The 25,332-nt window shown below is 33.6% G+C and overlaps 1 protein-coding gene across 1 annotated transcript in view; it reads left to right on the top strand.

Annotated features, from left to right (window-relative positions):
- The first annotated feature begins 206 nt into the window (after window positions 1-206).
- LOC124639407 (probable glucarate transporter) overlaps window positions 207-25,332 on the top strand; it is a 68,982-nt gene continuing 43,856 nt past the window's right edge. The window contains exon 1 of the mRNA XM_047176754.1: window positions 207-428. The gene's annotated coding sequence lies outside the window, so the exon portion shown is untranslated. The remainder of the gene's footprint in view (window positions 429-25,332) is intronic.

The raw sequence follows: 25,332 nt of genomic DNA, 5'->3' as shown, positions 1-25,332 counted from the left end.
GTAATGGCCGATCACTGAATCACATTGACGACCCTATTTTTTGCCTATCTGAACAAAGCCGCACGAAGGACCATATTACTAAGACATTGGATTAATTGAATTGTTACCAAGAATGCTAGGCGGGCGGGGCTTTCAGTAGCTTTCAAGGTTCGTAAGGAAACCAGCCTTGTTAGTAGTCGACGCGCACCAAACCACGGCGCACGCGCCAATGTTACCGCTACAACCTATTTGGTTAACATAGAGGTTGTATAGGAACATCATAAATAAAAAATAAAAGTAAAAAAAAATCAAGCTGTCGAGTTCGATTTTAAATTTCGAAGCGAACGTGTTTGTCATTTTTTTTTCGAATTCCGCGCGTTTATTTTGGCGGTATTTCGTAGTGTTGCTATTTGAAAAAGTGTCAATTTCCAAGTGTTTTGCAGTCTTTGGTAAGTTCTTATTTTTTATAATAATAGATATACAATTATCTTTTTTAGTTTTAGGTTACATCATGTCAGATGAGATGAGTAATCTGACAGCCATTATAGTTTTTGTGCATCTTAAATATAAATGGGTGTTAAAAGATATTCACGATCATCAAAAATAATACAAGCGTCAATCTGCCAAAACAGGCTACAATCTTTATTTCTTACACTGTCATAATATTATATTTTTAAGTCATGCTTAGAGACTTCTTGTACGTATATCTTGCGTGTGCGCATGTTTGAATAAAGAGTTGATAAAATGTTGAGCTGATGAAGCAAACGTGCAGAAAAATATTTTTCTTGTTATTTTTTTATGGAAAATATTTTTCTTTTATTGTTACCTAGCGGCAGCATCATAAACCATTTTTTAATTGCATCTTACAAATTGCAATATTGTATGCAAATATTAGAAAAGGCATTGAATTGTACGATTAGAACAACAGGCTAATTTACTTATTACTCACGAGACTTAATTAACAGCTTTTAATATTTTTTTAGCTTCGTAAAACAATGGCTGTGTTAAGAGGTTGTTAATTTTAATTTATAGCCTTATAACTAGAGTTAACTATCTATAGTCTACGTCTTTGCTGACGCATATTCATAACGAAAAAAAATATTTATAAGAAGAATCAAAAAATATTATCAAGGAATTCGAAATAAAAAATATATCCTGAGGGAACGGTACATTTTCTCGTTTCATTTTTGAGCTATCAAGTAACATTAAAAAAATATATTCCTACTTAAAAAAATAACAGTAAAATCAATACTATTTTCATAAATACGATTAGACCAAAAATAAAAAAAGTATCAATTTATTTAAAATTCAAGTAAATCCTCGGTAAGGGGCTAGTCATTTTATAGAGCTGCGATCTATGAGCAAAACTTCTGCTCAATATTTTTCTCGTTCATTTTAAAATAAGGTCATTCACATAGTAAATCGTATCTTATTTAATTTATATATTTTTATTTTACTTTTTGTAACAAAACTATGCATATTACTTCAGCATGATGATGATATTATTCTGTTCAAAAGTCGTAAATAACTGTAATTTATGCATACCAGGAAGAACTTTTAAAGTAACGTGGGTTGGGTAGCTTTTAGCTAGTCTTGGTATGTATGAATGTAGATCAATTGCCTATTATAGTGTAGCGTAGATTTTAGGCTCTTCGCTACTGAGACACAAAAACTAATCTAAGATTGTGTAGGGAAATGAAAAAAGTTATTTTTATTCAATTATAATAACAACTGTCAATTAATGTCCAACGAGGTAATGCTGCCAGCCTCTTGGGCACGCTCCCAGTTGACAGCGATGGGGACGAATTTTTTGACGCTTTTTAGTTGTTTGTTTTACTAGGATAGTTTTTGATATTTATCGTTAATATGTAATGTCAAAAAATAAATATTATTGTTTATTTTTTAAAACTTCGATATGTGTCGAATAAGTGTAAGCCCTAAGATTTTTTATATTGCTTAAAACATACTTAATATTTTAAACGTAAAATATGACCCAAGCACCTTTTTAATTACCATTTAGCTCGTTCGTTAACTATATATTACTTGCGTGCTTAGATAAAATATTAAGTAATATTATGTAACTAAGAAATAACCAAAAAAGTTTAAGCATCAAGGTCAGATAGCAATTGTTTTTTCTACGCATGTTATGTTATAAATACGAAAGTAATATGTCGGTCACCCCTACAATGAGACGGATTAGATGTAAAATGAGTTCGAGAAAACTTGACCACTGATAAAATAAAATATTTCATCATGGATACATTAATAACCAAGAGATCATGAGAACTATAAAATTATCATAAGACCATTCATGTAGGTATCCAGATCAAAACATTAGATATACCATAACCACGAAAAAAAATATGTTGATATACCAAAAATGCGAAATAAACTGGCAAAAAGAAAGAAAAATATTTTCATTAAAATTGTGATATTTACACAACTATAGCTAGGATTAACAACATTTATCCGTCCGTCTATCCAATAAGGGATAGTAAAAGGCTTGTTGTCCATACACAGCTGGCTAGGCTTGCAGGTCAATATCCGTAACAAAGTCATTCTAACGGACGGCTTTACGCAATAACGCAGCAAGAATTTATTTAAAAAATATGAAAGCATTTTGTTATTTTTTTAAGTTTTTCAAGGATAATGCACTTTTTATTATCGGCTAGAATGTCTCAAAATTAAATAATAATAGGCGTATACCTAACTACATTATTTTTAGATTTCATTGAAATGTTTCCGTATGAGATAATTTTAATTATAAAACATTGAAAACTGCATAAATTATGACAAATTAAGTTTTTTTTCAAAAAAATGCAGTTTTTTATAAAAAATATATGCAATAATATGTTCTAAGGTGACGTTAATTTGCAATTACAATAATCATAAAAAATAATCATAAAAATAATAAACCTGATATTAATGCAAGTTGAATAAATCAACTACAATATTATACATATATGCAAAAACTTGAAGTCATGATATATGTATTATGTTATTAATAATATTGGAATTCTTATCCATTGTAGTAAGAAATACATCGGCATAAAAAATAAAACAATCTTTAAAAGCTATATAATATAATATTTAAGACACTACTGTAAATAAATCATTTAAGTCAAAGGTATCGGTATAATATTGATTAGAAAAGTAAGTGAGATATATTCATTATTTATTTAAAATAAAAAACAAAACACTCATAATTCTAAACTTATAATAATTAATTAAGAGCCATTAGCGACCAACACCTCAGGAGGCTCTCGTTGGGCGGCTGGATCAAGGGATTGATTCAGAAGGCAGTTCTCCTTGATACGGCGCGTATTGTGAGGAGGTTTCTGTCTCTGGGACCCTAACCACTGGTACCTTGGACCCTGTGCCCGATATCGGTGGCCATCTATTTTTTATATTTTTAAATGTTTTTTTTTTATTTTTTTGTAATCTAATATTTAAAAATATAAATAATATGTTGAAAGACAAATAAATGCACTAAAATTAAGAGCTATTAAACAGTAAATAATCCAAGGTAAGTAACTATTTCTCAGCTACAGTTCCCAGGGGAGATATATTTCAAACTCCAGTCTTCATGTAAAATAATATCCTCCGGCATGCAAATTACCTTTAAAGCGCGTCCAATTAAAATCATTAATTTTATATTAAAATAATTAAAGTCTAGATTCAAAAAATTACAATAGAATAGGTAAAAAATCAGGAGAATTACAAGTAATGATGATTTTTAATTGTTTGTAAAGATATTTTTTTAATTAAAAATAATCAATAATTGGTAGTTATATTCATTTTAATAAGTAGGTGGTTTTATAATGATCACCTTCGCCTTATTTAGAGTAATTACGTCTATGCGCCCTTAGCCTAAAAACATGAAGACATGACATGTTATGACTGCATTATCCAAGTTTTACCTTCAACAATGCTTTAACTACGATATAAAAATAAACCTACATTTCTTGTGGCACAATTTACATAACTACCTATATTTTTTGTTAACTATTTATTTCTTGAATTCAAAAATTTAGATAGCTATTTTTGGAAATTAAGGATTATCGCATTTTATTTAAATAGATTCGCGCTATTGCTTACATTTACATAAAATACTTAGATACACATTTTTCAATTCAATTTCGGTTTGTTATTAACTTAAAGTGTAGAGAAATCGGTCAAGTAATTTCCGATTATGGACTTTTACTGTTTTTTTTTCTTAATTACAGACTTTTACATTTAGTATATTGAATAATACTTTAAAATATTTATTCTTTATTGCATAACAGCACCCATCCCTTTCACTAATTTGTACATTCGAAGTTCATGGTTAGCCTTTGTTTTATTGGTCTTGTATTCTTTATGTAAATGTATGTATATCTATGCTTAGGTACGTGATAAAGTGATAACTTTTTTTGTACCCTAAAAGCACCGAAACTACATAACAGATTTAAAACATTCTTTCACTATTGGAAGACTGCACTATCCCCGAGTGACATAGGCTATATCTTATCTAGGTACGGGCACAAATTCCCCAGGGACGCGGGTGAGACTGCAGGAAAACAGCTAGTTTTTTATAAACCTATAAGCAACTTTATCTTGAGGTCTGCATTAGGTATTATGACAAGACAAATGACGCATTGTAAGTAGGTACAACAAAAACTTCCGAGCTTCTCATTCAGTTCAATAAATTGAGAATTAATTTATTCCTTCGTGGAATTTTTGTAGAGCTCTTATTGGTGATGTACCTATTAGTGCATGATTTGCTGTTTATAATTTAAAGGTGTTGATGTCATTACTGGGAAAACATCAGTTGGGAATTTCAGTAGCAACTGCTTTTTTTTGCAATTAGTTATAGATAAACATCATCATCATCACATCAGGCAATTGCCATCCATTGGTAAACGTTGGTGGACACCAAGGAACCCCAACTATCCCGGTCATGGACAGCCCTCATCCATCCTCTGCCCGCCATCTTCTTCTTTTAACATCAAGTATCGAAATATGCAAGAAAGCCAGTGGTCTAAACCCCTACATAATTGGAAAAAGACAGATTATGACAAATTGTCGAAGTATGCATATAGACAGATGGTTCTAATTTAAAAACAAAATAAATAGGACGTAACTGAATCAATTCCACATACACTAAAGGCCAGAAAAAACGTAACTACCAATGTACACTAAAGGACATTAAAAAGGGAAAACCAATGTGTACCTACACTAAAGGACATAAAAAAGGGAACAACACCAGTTAGTAATTGATGGCACAATCGTGTTCCCCTCTGTAATCAAAGCACGTGTCTAGACAAATCCGTAACCTAATGATATTGATTACCATAATACCAGCTTTAGATCCTTTATTTATTTTTAGATTTAAGTAGGTTACTTTAAATTGCTGGTTTTTCTAAAGACGAGATTTAAATAAATCATTAACCAAGTAGATCGATCATAAAGTTAAGCACGCGTGGTCGGTCCATGCATACCATACTATCTTGGCTTAACAAGTTCCTCCATTTTACGGGAGGCACATGTGACAACATAACCTAAATTTTTTTTTAATGAGTAGGTATTTGACATAGCATTAACATATTAAATGAATCACCAAAAAACCAATGCGTAGGTATTTTATTGTAAAAAAAAAATGCGGAAGCTAAAAACTAACGATTTACCAAATCGTGTGACACTATTAACGATTAATTAACATAAAACTAAGATTGGATTTACATATTAAGTGTAACTTTGCCTACGCACTCCGTCCTTGATCGGGTAACCGCAAGACACCTATCCGGTAAAAACTGGTTTGGTACTTATAAATAGTTAAATGTTGCATTGTATTGTTTTTCCAATGAATAGGCCTTTTTCTGTTATTTTGTGTCACTTGAAAAAGGAATTATAAAACAAAGTCTACCTGTTCACGATAGCTTCAAAATCTGCTGCACACATCACTGTCTGCTGCACACATCTTCACGTGGTTCTGACCAGTAGATAGTAGGTAGATTGAAGAGGAATGTTTAAGTACATGTGTCCAATAAAAACTGTAGCGATTAACATACTAATTTTACCACTTCATTAATGATACAAAAGGGCTTCAGCGAATCGGGTTCATATCCTTGTAGGCCTTTCAAAAAAGTGGGACTCTACAGTCCCGTGGCACTTACATCAGAAACATACTACTGAAATCTATCAAATAAACCATTTTACTATTCACGTAACATCCTTCACTCGGTATTTTCCTTTCAATGACAGTTCGAATAACTCATGCCATAAGTTATACCATCGCTGTTATCGACACCTGGCTATCACAAGACCTCACATAATCTTTGACCCGTTTCATGTTAGATATTTCACGCAACAACAAGTTCAGGAGTAGTCCTGTGTAAATGGAATAAAGATTTCTTTTTGTCATAATATAAAAAGTCCTTGAAGGTACAAGTATTGATATATTTCTCAGGAAGGATAGGATGTCTGGATAGTCGTGCCTCTTCTTTTTAATGCAAAATGGACTCTGATGAATATTTTCAGCAATAGTTACAGAATTGCAAAACTTATTTATTTATTTATCTCGTAAACTTTATTAGATGTCTGGAAGTCGCCGATCCTATAGCCAAATGAGAGGTCCACTAGAAGACTATACATTCAGTTTGCTGATTTCAGGAACTACATATATTGGTAAATTCTGATGGCAGATTCCATAAGTCGAATATTGATCTCAGTCACAAGTATTTATGCAATAACAACACAATGAACTCTCAAGAGTTGAATGCAGTTGCTATGTCGAAAACAGCTTTCTTTTTTAGCATACATAAACAAGTTTACATTGTGAGTTACATAATGCAGATGATCGTATGTTTGTTTACTAAAGGGTCATTGACACTGATTGCAAAGGTTGCTCTTGCGTTTATTACACCAGAGTATACAGTGCAATTTAATTCAGATGAAAATGGACGGATTTTCATTAAATTTTTAAGAGATTTATTTTCATAAGTTAAAGTGATCCGATTTCATTTTTGCCAAACATACTACTTAAAGGTTTTTGAACTGTGCTATTCGTACACATACTTTTATGGTATCGCGTTTAAGTAAGTACCAATTGCTTATAAATATACGTACTATATTGTACTTGTACGTATTTCCATCAAATACGTATTTCTCTAACGTTATATTTCGCCTAAAACCTTTCAACCATACTCATTGTAGACATGATCGTATTTACAGAGTCACGTTGAAACAAATAAAGAGACAGCTGACAAATTGTATTTGAAAATACAGAGAGAATTTAAAAGGCTGATGTGAACCAATTTCTAAAAGGTGGTCGTCATGTTAAAGATTTATAGATTTTTTCCAAATAAATTATGCTTAAAATTAGACCTAGTAGGTACTTATGAACCGGAACTATAAAGTCTGTAATCGCCAGCCCACAGTGAGCAAGCGTGGTTATTAACGCTCAATCCTTCTCCGTGTGAGAGGAGGCCTGTGCCCAGCGGTGGGACGATAAAAAGGCTGATGAAGTGATGATTATGATGGTGATGAACATCATGCTTAAGGAAGTCATGGTCAATTAGACTATTTTTTTTTTTTTTTGAGAAAATGAATGATCCTTTTTATTTTCCTCTGTGTTACTAATACCAACCAGTAGTCTCAAGATATAATTGTAGGTATCAAATCCCCTTCATAGTTCTGAAGTATTGCAGTAGTTCATAGTTTTGCACTTACTAATGAAACGGTCAAGAACGATTGTCGACCTCGATAGATTGTCGTGTGCGGAAGTCGATCGATTCTGATATATTGCATTGTTATTACAGGGATCGATTTATCTAATGTGAACGTAATTGCTACCTGATTTATTTTGTAAGAGGAAGTTAATTGTTTTTTTTTGTAAGATATATGAGTGACACTTGTGTACTTGAGTGACTTTGTTTTGTACTTGGAGTAATTAAAATACGCATTTAATAAGGAAATGTGAAAACATAAAAAAATATAATGTCGAAGCCAAGATGCCTGCGAAGTATCAACCTTAAGGCGACGAATTGGTCAACAATAATTCCATAACCGGCACGCGCATCTAAGGCGCCAAAAGGGGTCAAAGGGGGGGGGAGCGTCTGAGCGGGGCGAGGATAACAATACGCGCGCTAGCTTATAACTAATAGTCGTAAGCGACAAAATGGTTTTGTAATTTTATTATTTAGAAATGATAATTTGATAAAAATTCCTTCTACAATTTTAAAGAGTATGTATATACTCAACTACTAAAAAAGTTAAGAGGCGTAAATCGGTCCCGTTTGCCCATAATATGTGAATCTCTTTTTAAAAAGAGGTATGTTTGATATATTTTTCTCTGTTATAAAAGTTACCTAATCATGTTTTGACGTCTAACAAAATAAGGTTTATATCATGAACTTTCAGGTAACCAAGTTGTATTTTGATCCGTTTTGTATTTACTGAGAAAAATTGAGATCCTTGGCGCCAAAAATTCCAATTCGTCCTCTTAAGAGTTCAAGAAGCCAATGTACAATATACTCTAAAACTTATTAACACTTTGACCTCCTAGTAAATCACATAAACTCCCTATTGAAATTTTTTTTTTTTTCGAAATTACCCAAGTTTTTTAAACAAATCCAAAACTATCTTCAACTCCTAAACCAAAACATGAAAACCGTGACTAAAAACCACCACACCTCTCAAATTGATCGATCAAGCTTGCTCGACTGCAGAACAAAAGAGAAACAATTGCAACGTGCACTCGAATAAGGAAATAGTGCATTCGTGACCAGCCCCCGGCTGTACTGCCCTATCTACTTCGGTACCTATAGGTACCTAGGTAATGTGGATCACACACTACCACAGGGATGCAGCGTGAAATTGCAAGGGACGTCACGAAAGACTGCATACTTTTTGAAAGGGACTGAGGCCCTGTAGGATAATGTTGTAAACAGTAAAGGATGAAGAGCCTAGCTTTATACGTAGTGTCCAATATAAGAACCTTATTATACCTTTTGTAATATTTGATGTACATAGCTAAAAATCAGTGACATTTCAATGGGCTATTATTGAAATTTTGAGCTGCAGGCTCAATAAATATTGCTTCATCATTTTTAAAACTGATGCATAATTTCCATTTTCAATTTCCTAATTTTTTGTACTTAATTACAAATGTGAATTGTTATATTACACACAAACGCTAATGTGTCCATGAACTAGCTCTGTTGTGTATCCACTTGAGTTGCTGCGGTCATTTCGTGCACACGAGCGAGTCCTGTGGCAGTGTATAGTCCACCCAAATATGAACACACGTCACCATAGATTGTGAGTGGTGATAGGCAAGTTTGAGCCTCAGTCGTGACAAGATACTTGTGTATGGGCGGATTTCTATTCAAAATAAATCATTTTCATGTCTCTATTTAATGCTATTTGTTGGCACGCGTTGTTTATCGTTAATAATACGAATTAATATATCTCAGTACATTTAATTAACTGTAAGCCTTTTTGCTTGAAATAAATTAGACCGATATAATAATGAGCAGGTGATTAAGAACATTGAAATTCTTCAAGATATACTCTCAGCGGACATTAATTTAAGAAGCAGGACTGTGCTAATCTTATGCCAAGACCTTGATGTGTTACTCATAGTCAATCATCCGTATCCAGACTGTAACACGCAAATACATATTACCGATGCTGATTCATCATTTTTTAGAAAGAGCTTATATCTTCCAGCGCCCTCCTGAGGATCTTGGTCCAGCCTTGCTCTATTTATCATTAGTTCACTATCGAATTAATGGTCCCCTTTTGAAATGGGAAGTCATCTTCCCACTGTAGGTGACCCGGGAAAACTGTCAAACTTCTTCTGAGTAAAACCACTCTGTATTCCTTCTCGAACCCTTTATGTGCCCCCGTTCTTAATTTTTGTTCGGTTGTTCTTCCTTTTACCTTCTCTCCTCTCTCAATTCTGAGCCCGCAGAGTTTGGTGACTACTCTTTGAGGGGACTCAGCTCCCCTAAAATTATACTTATCTCATCCTCAGCTAGAGGATCTTTAAACTAAGTGATAGCAGAAAGAAATTGCATAAATCGAAATCATATTCATACCTGAACAAAACGTTACCATGATCACGAACAGTAATAAGTAGGTAATAACATATTGCATGTGTGTTCATCCGTTATGTCAGTCACCGGTGGACGTAACCTAATAATGTTTCAGACCCATCCATTGTCTGCCGTGAAGGTTTCACGCAATGTAGTTATAGTGTAGAAGGCTTGCTGTGTTACTACAAAACTATAATTGATAATATACATAGAATTGATGACATATTATTGACGATAACAATCAAATTAATTGACGACAGTAAAAAATATTACCTTATCGATTTGATCCGAGTCCCAAAAATATTTCTGGGCTTCTTTTTATAAAGATAAGTGCAGAAACATCCTTAATACTTAAGTGAAAACGCAGGCAACAAACAAATAACCCTATTGGTGATATAGTCAGGCAGATATCAGTCGCAGTTTTTAACTATGTAATTTTCTATCCAAGAAATGAACCAAGCCAAGTCTCAACTTCTTGTAATGATTCTTGTGCCCCAACTCTCTCTCTTCAAACCAGAAGTAAAAGTTGCTTTATGACCTCTTTGTTCACTACCAAGTAGCTAAACTTTAATTAAGCATACTTAACAAGTTCAGAATACAAAGTTTTCACGAATTATTTAAAATTAGACCCAACAGGTTACTCAGGGACCAAAGAGTAATACAAGTTGCTAAACCCCCATTTTTTAAGAGATTTACATCGGTAAATATATGTGCAGTGTCTACTCGCCAATTTTCAAAAGTCAGATAGACAGTCGTTTCATATAAAAAAACTGAAACCTAGCTGCCGTCTCCGAATAGAGTGGAACCGTAGAAAATTTTGAAACGTATAGACAGATGACATCATCCACCCTCTATGTATGTGCTAGTTTTCTACATGAAGTTGTACTTCTGTACAACTGTACAGTGTGGTACAAACTATGTGTGTACCACGGTCCTTATCAGCCGGATCGCCCTCGACATAGTTACGTGATAATGCAAGAATGATACTGTTTTATTAGGCCTTATGTAATAACTATGAAATAATAGCTTTTTCTTGTAAACCCTCGTTATCACAGCAATCATCGGTGTTAAGATGGATATCGGAATGTGTGGTATTTTTCTATACCAAATTACTAATATGATGAAGTGGAAAATATTGTATTTTTGTTTGTTATAGATAAACTCAAAAACGATTTGACCGATTTTACAAATTCTTTCACTGTTGGAAAGCTACTCTCTTCCCGAGTAACATAGGCTATACTTTATGCCGGTACAGGCAGTAGTTCCCACGGGACACGGGTGAAACCGCGGGAAAACATCTAGTCTATTATACGCAGAAATTGGTTGGTATGCGATGCTCATTTGTTTTTTCTTTATTTTGTAGAATCGCTAGCTATCTGAGTAATTATTCGCTCGTTTAATTACTTCTGATAAATCTATCAAGGTTTTTGTAATGAATTTAATTAGTTTAGATTTCAATATTCAAAGAGATTTTAATTATTGGAGATTTTATAGCTATGGTAGACCGGTACTTGAAACTGTTTGATTCTTAAGCATCTCTTACTCGTGGACTGGACTCTAGAGCAATTTGATTGATTGAAATTATTAGCTAAAAAATAATGTTCATTAACCAGTTTTGTTTCTTATTCGGATAAATCATTTTTTACCTTCAGCCTTACTCGCCCAAGGACATAACATGAGGCGAGATAAGTAGGCGTTAGTAGGTAGGTCTTACTTACATATTTTTTGCTCCTGTTTTTAACTTATACAAAGTAGGATGTCTGATATAAACTAATTTTAATATAAGTAAGTTAGATAATAATCTTAGTTCCGTAATAATAATCCGTTTGATCCATATCCTGCATTCTGTTCGTGACAATCTTACCAATTGCGATCATAAAAATAAATCCGGTTTTAGTACTCAGCGGGTCTTGTACATGCATACGAATTAGATGTTTTTTTAGAGTCCCGTGTTATTCATGTTTTTCTTTAGGTTCCATAAAAGAAACATTTTATTATTGTAGTGTATAGTATTGCCTATTAAATATGAAAGAAAATCGTGCACTGTAAAAAGGACTACTTCTTAATGTTTTTCCTGAATACTGAATACCTACTCGAAATTTTGTTTATATTCGATCCCTCCCAGTCCCACGTCCTTCCTAATTTATGACGGAGTAGGTAATGTTATTCCAACTTAAAACCTATGAGAATGTATGGTTACACTGCTTTGTTATTCCTCATGTTACTTTACATATACCTACATACCTACTAAACTTTTATTTAGTAACAAATGTGATTATCTTGGGAATCAAGCAGTAAAATCTACCATACGATGATCCTTCGAGAAAAATCGTACCAAGTTTTTTTCAACATAGAAAGATCAACAAAAAACGATCACAAAAAGTTCACAGCAGCTCACGAATTCGTGACTCGAACGCGGAAGTACGACAATAGTAGAAATATTTTATCGATTTCATCTCGATACTATCAATTGTTTTTATTTCTTATCGATTTGCATATCGAGTTTTATATGTCAAAACTTGTTCTGGCTGAGTTTGGTCTCGTCCTTGGGACAGAATTCATTTTACTCTGAATTAAATCGTGATACAACAGTGTGTGTGTCTTTGTTGCTCAGTGGATACCACAGGATGGCCACCGCAGACGTGGTAGGCCCCGGAAGAGGTGGCGTGACGATCTGGACGCCTACAACCCTGACTGGTGGGAGCACTCTAAGGATCGAGAGGTGTGGAGACAAAATGGGGAGGCCTCTGCCCAGCAGTGGGACAATAAGGGCTAAGAAAAAAAAAACAGCAGTGCTCTGTCTAGTAGGCTGTTTCACGCGGTGTCACGTACGTCCCGTGGAAACTACTTACTTAACGTACCTCGTTGAAATACAGCCTATAGCTAGCCGGAGATAGTAGCTTCCCAACGGTGTCTGTAGTTTTGAAGCCTTTAGGGCACAAACCGTAGTACAAATAAATACAAAAATGATAACTTTTTATTAAAGTAGTATAGATAAATTCCATAGAATTAATGCATTATATTATAAGTTACGATGGTGGTTAAAACAGAGTCAAAATTGCCTATTAAATAATATCAACGTGATATAAACGTAGTCATCGGTGTTGAAGCGTGATAATAACATAGTTAATACACTTGATATTATGACCACATTCCTTGCACCCAGTGACCGATATGAGCACTCAACTCGACTAATCAGTGCAGGTTGCTCAGATGATCATTTGACTGATCTGACTGACAGAATCACCGAGTGTATGCTGCGGTTTGATTACCTGTGTAGGAATCTTATTAAGTTAAAGTTAGCGTGTGCAATTTGGCAATTATGCATAAACATAACATTATAATTGTGTATTTCGTAATAGATAATGAATTTATGGCCATATTTCAAAAACTTAGATGTAGGAAAAGTCTTTAAAAAAATAGGTGTGTTGTAGTAGCCATATACTTAATTTATTTTAGGAATAAATATAATTCGAGGCTGATTTAGATATGGTTTTTTATACAATTTAAATAGCTTAATATATTATTACTTGAATAATGAATAATTTACTATGATAAGCGTTTCCTCTTCAATAATAATTTCCAATAAAATACAATGTGTAATCAATAAGAGTATTATATAGGAAATATACAAGGCAATTAAATGTTTTATTGACCACAATACAAATGATGTAGCAACAAAACTATTATAATAATGTTTAATAGAATTGTAACATAAAATAATTAGATGTAATTGCTTCATTGAGAAACATCAATGAATAATATCAAGTGAGATTTATAAATAAGAGACAAGGATTATTCATAGCTTAGTTTCCACCAGCGGTTTCCCCCGGAAGTGCTCTGCGCAACCACACAAAAGGTAACCTATAACCTTTCTAGATAAATGGGCTATCTAACACTAAAAACGTTTTTCAAATCGTTCTAGTAGTTCCTGAGATAATCGCGTCCAAATAAACTATTCAGCTTTATAATATAGAAGTATGATTTCACTGTCTTTACAATATAATACAATATACGATTTCAATAATTTTTTTATGTCTACAACGTACATTGTGTCACATTTTGTTTATAAGAATCATTATATGTAGTATTACATTGGTAAGATAGGATAGGTTCAATTACAAAAGGACCCAAGAGGTTGTCACGGAACTAATTTCCTACTAATAATTAATTTACAATGAGAAAACTAATGAATTGTCCGTCATATATGACAAGGTAGTCAAGGTACCTAATACTTAGTGCTTATATAAATAAGTTTAATAGTATATTTTGTCATTAAGTCGCTACAGGAGCCATTAGTGGTCACACTCCGTGGAAATAATTTACCTAGGTAAATGAGTGATTATTAGAATATAAATAATGTAGTATTATTTTATAGTATATTGATATTTAGGTACCACATTTTCCGCATGCGACAGATCTAATCGGTCTGGCTTCTCACAAAACAGAAAGTCACAAAAAACGAACTCACTTAAAGACTCACTGGGGACTAAAAATAAATCTGTTCATAAAACATAGGATTCGAAAAATTAAATAACTTATAACTGATAGGTAGTTAAAAAAATTAATGAAAAAATTAGGTATATTTAAGGAAGAAATTGTCACATACATATCATTACACGCATACTTAACACCTTCTCAAAACCTAATCAATAAACAAAAAAAAATTGCAACTCACGCCTTCTCAAATAACAATGAAATCAAAGGAAGCTGAAACCATGATCGAGACATAAAAATAGCTTCAGATAGTCAGTGTGACGAATTAGCACAGCCTCCAACCCGACACAAGGCTGATTCGTCATTGAGCAGCAGGATGACTTTCACTTCTAGGCTTAATAGGCAAAAAACGCAAATTACTTGCCATGGGTAGCGCAAAAAATCTTGGACAAACACGTACTAGGAATTTTTCTTAAGAATTTTTGCGGGATTACAATTTCAGTGGGATGTATGTTAGGGATATGAAAATATGGCAAATGTGGTGAATCTTGGGTGAAGCCCTTGTCCAGTAGTGGACGTCGTTTGGCTAAAACGTATGTTAGAAAGATGACCCAACTTTTTATTTGTTTCTTTCAAAAACCCCGTAAATATTTTAATGATTATTTCTTACGAAAAATCACCCCTTCGGTGGATGATAGAATCTGAATCTTTCAACAGTATGGACTGTAGAAAATGAAAACTCCTGACTAACTAGAAGTTGCGTACTTCCTGCTTTAATTTAATGCCTAAAATAATGCGCAATTATTTAAAAATCCATTTTTCGTGCTCATATGGCTTTTTATCGTTCCTGTAGATGAACCTTCATCGTCATGAACCGACACATCAAAACATTTTCTCAACACATTTACCTCAAACTTATAAACACTACAGTTTCCCGGATACTCCTCACTCCATATCAGATCGTACGTTTAATATTTCGTCGCTTCACAGACGTGACTGGAATACATTCATTCGTTCATTCACTCAATGATAATACGAACGATATTCCCAACGTTACATCACTATTTATAAGATGTAGTTGTCATGTCAGGATCCGCATAGTTGAGATGGTTTCGTCACTATCGTCATTGGCTTCTAGTCTACACGGATGCAGCTGAGTATAGGTATTTTACATGGAGCGATTGGCCTATCTGACCTCCTCAACCCATGTTACCCTGGTAACACGATTCCCCTTGTGAAAACTGGTTGTCAGGCTTTCTGTCTTCTAAATAGCCGTAACGAATGCTGAAGATATTCGAATGACAGCTTAGACATACCATTTAACGTGCCTTCCGAGACACGTAAAAATTTGTGCTCGCTAATTTACTTTTTCATCAACAGATATGGCTATTACTTTACCACGAGCCCCTGTCTTGGTCACTAGCCGGAACTATTAACGTGTCCTTTACAAACCTTCAACTCAAAGCTTATTATACATGCACCTGTCAATTATATAAGAATATATTATGTAGCTAATACATTATATGTACCTACTTCCATTAATATATTCTGACTCAGTTGATATAACATGCTCGTATAATCTACACATAATGTTTTAATAAGTACGTATTAAGTCACTTCACATAGTAACTGCGGATGGTTAAATTAGGTGCTTATTTCAAACTGACTTATATGCAATGGTCGTTGTATAGTCCAAATTCTAATACATACGTAGTTTCCTTGAAAACTCTTCGTTCTTCGAACAGTCTTAAAATTACAAATATGTATCTTTTACCTTTTCTTGGGAAATGATCGAGAGACCCCTAGACTTCTTTTGACGAAACCACACTACTCGGACTTTAATAATATGAGAACTCAGATCAAAATAACCACCAAAATCTATTATAACGCGCTATATAGAGCGCGACTTACCGCGGTCTTGGGCAACTGCCTTCTATAAGCCACACACCAGCCATAGAAATACACCAAATACAACGCTCCCATTATTATTTAACCACAAATAAAACCTTCCTCATTAAGCAGAAAGAATCACTAAAATGTAACATCAGACCTCAACAGCATAACAAACAATTAACAAAGTATCATGTTAATTACCAACACATCGTTTGTATGTTTTCGCCACGGAGCAAGGAAAGATGAACAGAGAACCTATAATGCTGGTAGGTCAGGCGCCTTCTTCTAGGTCATATTCGTACGGTGGGCATGACCAACTCGAGAAGTTACGAGTGAACTAAGAGACAGTTGAGGCATCCTTCGACGATTTTTAGTATTACAATAAATGGTCGAGTACAAAGAAGACGAATGTAGAAAAGAGAGCGAAAATAGTAACTTTCCTTGTCCCCCGAATTTTCCCCCTTTTTTATGTGAAATCATCATAATTATAATGACCCCTCCCGCTGTGGGTTAGCAGCGTGAGGGAGTGTCAGACTCTTACTGGCTAAACCCATCATGTTCCTTCTTAAGACGTTTATGTACCAGGGACGTGGTAACTCTTTCGAACAATCCCGCAGCCCATTTACCTCAGCTAGTCATTTTGTTCTACTTGGTTTTCGCTCACCCATTACCTTGTTTAACTGTTGAACAATAGTATCGGTAACTGTAACCTGATGCTTTAATGAGGAGAAAACAAGCTGTATCATATAAAATGTTTATATGTAACAGGTTTATTTGGGCAAGGTGTGTGTTCTATGGTGTTTGGGAGATGTAGTTTTGGGAAAGTAAGTTCATTCGTAGGACGTCCACCAACAAGGTGGACAGACGACCTTATAAAGGTCGCCGGAAGACGCTGGATGCAGGGCGCCTCCAACAGCTATCTGTGGAAATCTAAGGCGGAGGCCTATGTTCAGCAGTGGACGTCTTAAGGCTGAGATGATGATGATGAAAAACATTCCCGGAATTTCCTTGATTATCTCTATTTTGTGGTAGGTTTAGTATAAAATCGTGCTCTTCAGAATAACGTTTAGGACTACTAAATCATTGATCAGTGATTATGATCGATTTCTGAGTACTTTTGACTGCAGTTTTCGTATTAATTAAAGTACTCAAACCGATTGTTACTTGCTTACCTCTAATACGGTTGCTATGCGTCAAAATTCAAGAGAATTTAATTTAAAAGAAAATCTAAAGACACGTGGCGTCTTTTGTTTAATTAAAAAAGAAAAAGAATGACCCTTTCGCAGATTTTAATAAAGTGTTTCATTACTACAATGTTTCTTGGAGTAATATTACGTTTACAAGATCCTTTGCTTGAAAACATACGTTCATGAAATTGGTAAAACCACGCTACTGTGCTTTTTAGGGTGTTATAAAAAATAGAAGAGTATATGTTTCACTCCTTAAAGTATTATCTCCCATAGGGCACTGATTCGATATTTTGTCGGTTTTCATTAATTTTTTAACAAAATTTCAATCAGAGTTTTAAGCAGAAACTGCAGTTAAATAACATAACTTGCCCATAACATAACCCACACATAACTTGTTACGATTAATATCCATTGAACATTAATTTAATCTTTACGAGTACATGCCCATAAAAAACACAAAACAAATTCCTTAAACCATAAAAGTAAATACCTTAATCTGAAATAAAAAGAACGTGAAGGAACTCATTCTACTTACTAATATAAGAATATTAAAATATTCTATCTAGATACTAGAGCAAGGTCAATACTTTACAAGACAAGTACACATTTTTACATAAGTCGACATTGTTTGTGATACGAACGGACAAGGGGAACTTGATATATTTATCAATATTTAATATAGAGCTTTATAAGTACGTACTAGCAGTTGTTAGTTAGCTTATAAAGACAACGCTATGAGACTAAAAGAGTTTTATTATTTATTTGGTACTAGCTTTTGCCCGCAACTTCGTTCGCGTGGAATAGTGACTACCAGCAGATTTTTGATTTGACCAATAGATGGCGCTATATGTCCGGAATAATTTTATTTTTTTTTGTAATAAAAACTATCCTATGTCCTTTCTCAAGTTTCAAACTATGTCTGTACCAAATTTCACACAAATCGGTTCAGTAGTTTAGGCGTGAAGAAAAGACAGACAGACAGACAGACAGACAGACAGAGTTACTTTCGCATTTATAATATTAGTTTGGATTTATTAGTCTCATTGTAAGATTTTTCTAACAATTCAGCAATTCGATATGTTACTGGCATTATTCAAAATATACTCTGAAAATTTGGATACTGTCTGTCCACTTTCATACCGTCTTTAAACTGGATCAAATTCAAACATACTACCAAGCGTAGGTTTGATTTTTTGACCATTTACGAAAGTAATTAATGAACTTAGTTTCAATTTAAATAGATCCCTCTTTTATTTCTTTTATAAAAATAAAATAAAAAAAACATTTATTCTACTACAATTACACATACAGTATACTATTTATATTACAACAACACATTACTTTTAAATTATAATTTATAAATTATCATAGTTTTAATTTGAATTTACATTGCTTTTATTATCTTGTAAATAAGTGTGTTTAAATTTATTTGCAAACAAACTATATTTTACTTACGAAAAAAACATAAAACATTAATAACTAAATAATTCAAAGCAAAACAAACATAGCCAATTCTTATCATTTATTTTGCATAGCTGTTTTTAAATACCTGTATTACAGTCTAGCATATAATTGCTAAGGTCAAATATGCGTTTGCATAATCACGGCCGCGAAGTTTTCGGAAATCGCAATAATTGTCGGAAGTTGTAACAGTCTGTGTTTGCACAAAAATTATGTAGCTTACTACATAAGAGCTTGACTTAGCAAAAAACAATAAGTTTTGTTATTTTTTTATTGAAATGAATGACATATCCCACTAGGTTAAAAAGAAAAACATTTAAAGTAATTGCAAAGAAAGTAACTGAAGTAATATTTTAAATCCAGTTTAATTTTAAATATTGCATTTAACTATTTTTTTTTTTTCGAAAAAAAGCGAGTATCTGAAAATAAATTACGAATTAAATTCAAATGTAAAAAAAAAAAACTAATACCAACGAAGTCTTTCCAAATTATGTCCCGTATGATTCCATCCATTGTTGTTTCATAGCCTGTAGGGAGTCTAATTATCGCCGCCCTTCTAATAGCCTACAGCCTTATATAGCCTTAATAACAACCCACGCCAGTTTACTCCTCGTTACGACTATTGGCTATTCACGCTAATTTCAATATTAATTAGCTGTAAAAACTGTCCTCAAGATTCTCTATTGTTAACTGATAATTTCTTTTGAATAATTAGTTGAAAATGCTAATTGAATTGCCTTGTTTGATTTTGATGAAGGATTAAGAGGAAATCCAATTAATTTTTAATTAATTACGACAGCTATGGCTGTAGTGGTACTAAGATTACACAATGAAATACTTAACTTATCTAAGAGTAAGTAGCTAATGTCAAATTCTATTTCTATAAGGTAAATCAACAGATGGCCGGTGGTAGTTATAGGAATCCACCCATAGGCCAAATGGGTGGTAAGATCAAACCTTGCAATCGTAAAGAATAACAAAAATGTTGTTTTGTGTTTAAGTAAAAATTACCTAGATTGGGATTCTACGTACAAAAACCATCCAGACACCTTGTGAAACTAACATTTAAGAAAGTGTATACAAAGATCTCACAATCATTAACTAAGGAACATCGAGACTGTCGAGAGTGACCTTAAACTACCAAAAACCAACGACCCGCTCAGGCACGCGGACACAATATAAAGTCCTACACACAAACATTCTCAAAATCTACATAATGACGAATATCTACTATCTAAAATACCCGTATGTGTAAACGCCACTATTTCCGCATAAACTTGGTAATTGTACGTGCATAATAAATGGGCGTGGGAGCATGGCCTTGGTAATTAGACCTTAAGATACCACGTATTTTGACGAAATTCTGACTAAGCAGAATAGAAGGTTAAGGTGACACCCTTGTTCGTGAATCAGCAAAATCAGCAAAAATCCTTGATAGAAGGTGTTCTTTGAGAGGTGCAACCAGGGGAGTCTGCAAGTTAAGAGCGTATAGCCAATGATGATGATGATGATGTCAAAGAGTTTGGATGAAGTTATTTTGGCAAAATTAGAAAATATGGTAGAAAACTAGACTGTTAGAGAACTCCTAAGGTGTTAAATCCGCCATTGTACTCTGTGTGCAAGAATTATTGCTCAGTCGGAAAAAAATGGGTCAAATTAATAGAAACATGAACTAACAATCTCTTAAGTGAAAATATTTCCTCTAAAAGCAGACGATCTAATTATAAAACCTATTTCGCCTCCGAACTACGCAGTGAGCAAGCTAGGTTTAATTAATCAATTTACATTACAACGTAATGAATGAAATACTGTATTCAAGGGAAAAATAGGTCTTATGAAATATTTGGCTGTTTTACACAGAAAATATGATAAAAAATTTAATTCTTAATCTATAGCGAATGATCTATTAAGTCCTACGCAAAATCTATAAAAAGTACAAAATTCATTGACAAATCTACTTCATCAATACAAATACTATAAATACCTAACGCTACGCTCTAACTACCAAAAATTATAACCTAAAAACCTTGATAACAAAAAACAATCTTCGCAAAAAACTCAACAATTTGACACTCCATTTAATTGTGAATGCGTGACATTTTTTCAGGCGTGAAATTATGAACGATACACTTTACTTAATCATGCGATAATCAAAGGACAGGTACCTAATAAAAACAGTTGTAGGATCGTAGAAGACTGTTGTAAAAAACGTTGAGGTCGACAATCATTTGGTTGAACACACAAGTACAATGGAGATACAAGTAGATGGTACTGAGAACGATAAAAGTAACGAAAAAGAAACAAAAAATGATAATGCAACACTTCAGTGGGTAACGATCGATGGACAGAAGGAATTTCGCATTCAATTATGCGTTTTTGACCTAAAGAATTCAACTTTGACATTGTGAGTGTTCTAAATATACGCGAGGCTATTTTAGGATTAAAATGTTATGATCAACGCAATCAAATGCCTTGGTTAAATCTTCGTCACAATTTACGCAATAAAGCATTTGTGTAGAAAATATCTTAGCTTGATGTTAAGGTCAAAACAACTCTGAGTTCGAAAGATTAACCTCAAAGGGCTCTCCCCTAGCCCCTAGGCCATAGCCCACTAGGGCCAAAGTCTACCAGGGCTGCGGGATTGTTCAAAAGAGTTACCACGGCCATGGTAGAAAAAGGGCTAAAGAAGGAACACTGTGGGTTTTATGTTGCATCATAAAAAGTATGAAAGGGAAAAACGCAGTAGCGAATATATAAAAAGAAAGGATAGGCAGTTTCCTATGGAATGATTCCTCCTAGCTACCACAAAAATGCAGTATTAGCACTAGGTGACCTAGAAGACATGCTCAGCATAAAACGAAATGCTAATTCTAATTAAAGATTCCTCAAACGTATTTTTGCGATCACTTTGATGACATTCGGCCGACATTGTGATCAGAAATTTCGTCACTTCACTTGATACTATTTTGTAATCATTGAAGTACCTGGATGATGTAATATTTTTCGAAAATGTGATATGTCCTTGCCACTGTCCAACCAAAATAATAATGAGAAAACCAGAGAGATTTCACAAAGATTGCATTACGAATCTTTTCATCTTGCCGAGCTTCTTACGATCGTAAAAATGGTACAAAAAACGGTAGTGTTAGTTTTTTTTTATAATTTGGTACAAAATCCTAAGAAACTTAGGAATTCCGCGTAAAATAAAAGTCATAACTGTAGTAACAATAGCATTGTAGAGAATTTCACAAAATCACGTTAAATCAAAACTCGCATTCTAACCATAGCAATACAATCTCATATGCTTTATCAAAGATATAAAATGTTAACATAAAAATATTACCCACAAGCTTCACATACAAGTCGTGCTGACCAATAAACACATACCTGGGCCAATTACAATAATAATTCTTACCTAATCCGTTATAATGAGGACAAAGACGCCCTCTATATTACACGTAGTACCTTGAACTAGACAAGTTTATGACAAAACTGAATTAAAACTCAATATCAATTAAAATGGAACTTTAACGGCATACGTGAGTAATTATTATTGTGTATGATAATTGCTTACCTATGTGTTTTATTCAGGTATTTTTATTATGAAGTTGTTATGAAGGAAACTCATGATTATGCTGTTTATAAGTAACTGCTAGTTACAGTCGGTTGCCGGGCACCTAGGCACTGTCCAACCGGTCGAACCCAATCTCATTTATTTGGAGTACAATACGTAATGCTATATTAATTACGTAATGCTTAATTTCAGAATTACTTTTGGAATTAAAATTAAAAAATATATGAAACTAAGCATAGCATCATCATCATGCTTGGGAAGTATTATTTTGCCTATCTATTGTGAAGACAATAGTGGTCAGCTTCGGACAGTTGTGATAAATTCGCAAAGAGTTAAGTGGATGGCTTTAGAATTGCAATCTTATTTATCGCGAACGATGTCGCTTTGAATTTTGGCCTCACACTATAAACCTTAGCAACTTATCTTTTGTGTACCTAACTTCTTTTTTTGATACTTTAACTCTGTGTGAACTTAACACAGTCATCAGGTTTAGAAACATTCCAGTTTCATTGTCGAAATGCATTCATCATCATATCAAAACAGCAATCTCTTTCGTATTTCGTATCTTAACAGTTTGGATGTAATAATAATGTAAGCAAGACAATAATCAATTGCCTAAATTTACATGCAGGTACCACTTGGAAGAAATTACATTGGGTCGTGTATTACTACTGACTTTCAGTATGTCTTCGAAGTAACTGCACGTAAATGTGTAAAGTCCTAGAAATAAATCAAATTGTTACTTTTAAAATGTATAACATATCAGCAAAAAATATTTGGTCAAAAATATTATAACATATTATTAAAACTTATAAACTTTTTGCTAAAAAGTAGCACTGATTTCAATTTACGTCATTAATATTTTTTGCAATACTTTTTGTTGCTTCAAAGAACAAATTAATAGATAACTTTCAAATGATCTTGCAGAACATTATGCAACATTATGGTGCATCGTGGAAACCTTGATGATTGTGCATTATCTCGTAATAGTTAATGAAAGCAAAAACATCAGAAGGCTAGATGACGGATCACGTTACATCTCCATTAAGGCGAGTAAAAACTAGCTCTCGCTTGCCTTTCTCAACTGTTTGTGTTTGTGTAGACTATTTTGTTACATTGGTTGTTTTGAAAATACTTAAATAAATGGCTTTTTTAGGTTATTTTAAACGCTGAAATGATCATCATTTAACCATTAATCGTTTATGATCGTCTATTATGATCATAAAGTTAAGGGGTTTGTTATTTTTAAAAGAGCCGCTGTACCAATTTGAATTTAAAAAGCTTGACCTGTAAGATAGCTAACATAATTATCATCAATCTCTGAAACTCCTAAATATTGTAACAAAAGCCAATAAAATACTTAAATAAATTGGCATTTCTACAGAATCCGAATTTCTCAAAATTATCATAACGATCACATGACCGATGGCACACTTTCCAAAACAGCTCGATTCTCTCGTTTCATTAATGCTGAATCATGCATCACGTGCATTTGTGTACATACTCGTACATACGTAACCTCGGTCATAACTGGTATGTTACCATGGATATGCTAATCACGGGAAGTGAAATGTGGTCATTCGTGTAATCCTACGATTTCGACCCGCCCTAAGAGTCGTGTGAATTTGATTACAAAGTCGTTCGGATGTTCATATCCTGTGATTACAAGATCTTTAATGATTTATATGACTTCAATCTGATTGCCTATGTTGATATCTGTTGCTTAGGGTACATTTATAAAACTATATTACCTGACTGCATCAAAGGAGGTTCTCAATTCGACCGCTAATTTCTTTTTTGTCGTTTAAAATTCAAAACTTGCAACACAATTCAGTTTCATCATTGCTAAAATACAATCATTCTTAAAACAGCGTGAAATTGATGCGAAATGAGGAAGTTTATTTATATTCTTTTTTTCAATTAACATTTGCGAAGTTTATTCTTCAAGTGCAAGGTCATAGTTGAAGGTCAAACGGACCGTTCTTAGAAGATTAACTTTCAATTCGGCAACAAAAACAAGTGAGAGATAAATCGTTCGTCAATTGTTTGTTTTTTTTGTACAAAAAGGCTTAGCTAAAACGGTACGACATTGATTTAAGTAGTGTGTGTATTGTTTGATTAAATGATCAATTGTCAAGCTGTTTCATGTTGCTAAGTTTAAGTATTTGGTACACCAAAAAAAAAAATACGTCAAAATTCGAATATTCTTTCAGGTAGATCAGAATTACATAATGGGCTACTTTTTATCAGTCATCCTCCGAGCCATTTCCCAAACTATGTTGGGGTCGGCTTCCAGTCTAACCGGATTCAGCTGAGTACCAGTGCTTTACAAGAAGCGACTGCCTATCTGACCTCCTCAACCCAGTTACCCGGGCAACCCGATACCCCTTGGTTAGACTGGTGTCAGACTTTCTGGCTTCTGACTACCCGTAACGACTGCCAAGGATGTTTAATGACAGCCGGGACCTACTTTTTATATGGGCTACTTTTTATCCAGGTGCAAGAAATACTTCAACAGGGAAGAAAAATCAAACCTCGTATACGTCGTAGCAGATTCTGAAGGAATCTCAATTCAACATAAATCACTATTACCCGCTTTCAATCAGCCACAGTCAAATAAAAACAAAGAACCAAAAGCAATCCTCTTAATCTCAAACAGAACTAAAAGCCAGATCCCAGCATTATCTATAATTAGTTTCCAAGAGTTCATTATTTAACA

Source organism: Helicoverpa zea, chromosome 19, assembly GCF_022581195.2.
Source record: "Helicoverpa zea isolate HzStark_Cry1AcR chromosome 19, ilHelZeax1.1, whole genome shotgun sequence".
Lineage (NCBI taxonomy): Eukaryota > Metazoa > Arthropoda > Insecta > Lepidoptera > Noctuidae > Helicoverpa > Helicoverpa zea.
Note: the sequence above shows the minus strand (reverse complement) of the source record. Positions and strands in the feature narration are given on the sequence as shown.